Here is a 4,104-nt window from a genome sequence, read left to right as displayed (position 1 = left end):
CAATGTATTATAACATCATAATATATACACATTTTGATATCACAATATATTATGAGAGCATAATTTGCATGTATTATGGCCAATTTCTCTTGCCCCAATTTGTGTAATACATACAGGAGTTTCATGAGCATGTATTAAGATGTCACAATACATGGTGACATAATAATTACTATGCACTATGGCCTCACAATGTATCATGACGTCATAATGAATAGGCATTATGACATCACAATATATTATGAGAGCATAATTTGCATGTATTACGTTAAATTTCTCTTACCCTAATTTGTGTAATATATAGTGGAGTATCATGAGCATGTATTATGATATCACAGTATATGATGACATAATAATTAGTATGCACCCTGATATCACAATATATTATGACGTCATAATGTATATGCATTATGACATCACAATATATTATGAGAGCATAATTTGCATGTATTATGGTCAATTTCTCTTACCCCAATTTGTGTAATACATACTGGAATATTGTGAGCATGTATTATGATGTCACAATACATCATGACATCATAATTAGTATGCATTATGACATCACAATGTATTATGAGGCCATAATGTATACGCATTATGACATCACAATATATTATGAGAGCAAAATTTGCATGTTTCATGATAAATTTCTCTTACCCCAATTTGTGTAATACATACTGGAGTATCATGAGCATGTATTATGACGTCACAATACATCGTGACATCATAATTAGTATGCACTATGACAACACAATGTATTATGAGGCCATAATGTATACACATTATGACATCACAATATATTATGAGAGCATAATTTGCATGTTTCATGATCAATTTCTCTTTCCCCAATTTGTGTAATACATACTGGAGAATCACGAGCATGTATTATGACGTCACAATACATGATGACATCAAAATTAGTATGCACTATGACTTCACAATGTATCATGACGTCATAAAGTATGCGCATTATGACATCACAATGTATTATGAGAGCATAATTTGCATGTATTATGATCAATTTCTCTTACCCCAATTTGTGTAATACATACTGGAGTATCATGAGCATGTATTATGATGTCACAATGCATGATGACATCATTATTAGCATGCACTAGGACGTCACAATGTATTATGATGTCATAATGTATACACATTATGAAATCACATTATATTATGAGAGCATAATTTGCATGTATTATGATCAATTTCTCTTACCCCACTTTGTGTAATATATACTGGAGTATCATGAGCATGTATTATGATGTCACAATAAATGATGACATCATAATTAGTATTCACTATGATGTCACAATGTATTATGTTGTCAGAATGTATATGCATTATGACATCACAATATATTATGAGAGCATAATTTGCATGTATTATGATCAATTTCTCTTAACCCAATTTGTGTAATATATACTGGAGTATCATTAGCATGTATTATGACATCACAATACATGATGACATCATTATTCCTATGCACTATCATGTCACAATGTATCATGATGTCATAATGTATAGGCATTATGACATCGCAATATATTATGAGAGCATAATTTGCATGTATTATGATCAATTTCTCTTTCCCCAATTTGTGTAATATATAGTGGAGTATCATGAGCATGTATTATGATGTCAAAGTATATGATGACATCATAATTAGTATGCACTATGACCTCACAATGTATTTTGACGTCATAATGTATACGCATTATGACATCACAATATATTATGAGAGCATAATTTTCATGTATTATGATCAATTTCCCTTACCCCAATTTGTGTAATACATACTGGAGTATCATGAGCATGTATTATGATGTCACAATGCATCATGACATCATAATTAGTATGCACTATGACGTCAGAATGTATTATGAGGCCATAATGTTTACGCATTATGACATCACAATATATTATGAGAGCATAATTTGCATGTTTCATGATCAATTTCTCTTACCCCAATTTGTGTAATACATACTGGAGTATCATGAGCATGTATTATGACATCACAATACATGATTAAATCATAATTAGTATGCACTATGACTTCACAATGTATTATGACATCATAATGGATACGCATTATGACATCACAATATATTATGAGACCATAATTTGAATGTATTATGATCAATTTCTCTTTCCCCAATTTGTGTAATATATAGTGGAGTACCATGAGCATGTATTATGACATCACAGTATATGATGACATAATAATTAGTATGCACTATGACATCACAATATATTATGAGAGCATAATTTGCATGTTTCATGATCAATTTCTCTTACCCCAATTTGTGTAATACACAGTGGAGTATCATGAGCATGTATTATGTCGTCACAATGCATGATGACATCATAATTAGTATGCACTAGGATGTCACAATGTATCATTCTAGGAACTGCTAAATTTTAAAAAGTTTCCCTCTTCCCTCTTGATTCCCAGTGTCATATCCTTCTCTTTCCACTTTCCTAGAAACGTGGAGATTGGGTAAGGTAAAATATACGCTGACAATATTATTATAATTACATATCTCTACTTCTTGAGATAAAATATTAGATGTAAATGTATAAAGCAAGCTTCATATTTATAAAATATTTGTGATGAAGTAAATCTTTTGAAATACTGTACATATTAGGAAACCAATATATTAGCAGTCTATAAAACATAGTAAATGCAGGTATCAGTTGGAAACAAGCAACACGTATTTTCTAAACATTTTTGCTTTGAATACCTTTAAAGTTCCAAGCATCATGTGTTTCATAATATTGAAAAGGATTATAGACCATATCAAATAATTCTGCAAATCTCAAGGGGAGTTACACATTATCCCCTCGAGTAAATAAATGTTCATCTTATTCTCCCGTGTATGGTTTCCTATAACATTCTACGTGATTTCCTGACATCTCACAGGTGTTTTTAAACATAGTTTAAAGTTTCTTGTACACCAAGGTTTTCGGTAATTAAGTTTGCCTCAAACACTGAATTGCATTTGTGAGAAATATACAAAAAGGATGAAAACTAACAAAGAAGATTTTAAAAACATAAAGCTATCAGATCTAACTCTACCTCAGGAATTTTCATCTTTATTGTTAAGTATTGTGCAAATGCCTTAAACTGAGTTTAACTTAATAAGAAAAATAGTTTCATCCTATCAAGAAGAAAAATAATTCAACCCCAATGATAGTTGATTCATTTAAATAAGAATAATTTTCACTACAAGCTTAGAGAAAATAAAGTTTCATGTAAGGGTAAATGTTTCGAGTTCAGGCTAATATTAAAACTAAACGATCCTTTTGTAGTTCATGAGCATGGTGATTGGGTGTTCACATGCTTGTGTGAGATGTGCCACCCTCAGAACCTTGCTCCGACATCGGCACATTACCCATCTGACCTGAACTTGGCAAAATTAGAAAAATTAAAAAATTAAAAAATAAAAGAACTAACCAAGAGGCTTTACCCAACAAGACAAATGAAAGCACACAATGATAGTCATATTTCAGTGACAATCTCCGTATAAAATGATTTTGGTATTATTTTACCGATGATTCCTGGATTTTGTGTATCACCTTCGACGTACATAAATGTTTTAGAATGATACAAAATCATAAAGATTACCTATTCTCTACCTGTTGCTAAAGTAGAGAATTGTTATAATAGGGAATGAAATGTTCATCATTATTTGATAGAAGATTGTAGAGCTTTCAAAATCTCATAAACAACCAAAGAAAAATCATTCGCATTGAAGTTTACCACATGCAACTCTTGCTCTGGTAAAGGTAGGTGTAGATAGATGATGAAAAGATAATGAGATAGATAGATAGATAGATAGATGATAACAACACGGGTAGTTTAGTAGGCAGTTAAAAAGCTAGGTAGAGAGACAGATGGTTGAATACACACGTATCTAAGAGAAGAAGCAGCTGAAGTAATCCACTCTGAGAATGTTTTAGAAACACATATACTCCCAAATACATAAGTAAGTCTGTAACGAACAAAAAGAAACAACTCAATGGTGGTGAAATGTCAATACTGAAAAGTGGAAATATTAGAATGAGTGTGTACGGGCTGAAATTGGCTGCAAATCTCAAGAGGAA

At 31.3% G+C, this 4,104-nt stretch overlaps 1 non-coding gene across 1 annotated transcript; it reads left to right on the top strand.

Annotated features, from left to right (window-relative positions):
• Positions 1 to 3,297: 3,297 nt before the first annotated feature.
• LOC135276511 (small nucleolar RNA U13) lies at positions 3,298 to 3,402 on the top strand. Its single transcript, XR_010344038.1, has one exon. It is a non-coding gene; the product is annotated as a small nucleolar RNA U13 (small nucleolar RNA).
• The last annotated feature ends 702 nt before the right edge of the window (positions 3,403 to 4,104 follow it).

Source organism: Aotus nancymaae, unplaced genomic scaffold (genome assembly GCF_030222135.1).
Source record: "Aotus nancymaae isolate 86718 unplaced genomic scaffold, 86718_ANA_hifiasm-v0.15.2.pri h1tg000001l, whole genome shotgun sequence".
Classification (NCBI taxonomy): domain Eukaryota; kingdom Metazoa; phylum Chordata; class Mammalia; order Primates; family Aotidae; genus Aotus; species Aotus nancymaae.
This window is presented reverse-complemented; position numbering and strand designations above follow the sequence as displayed.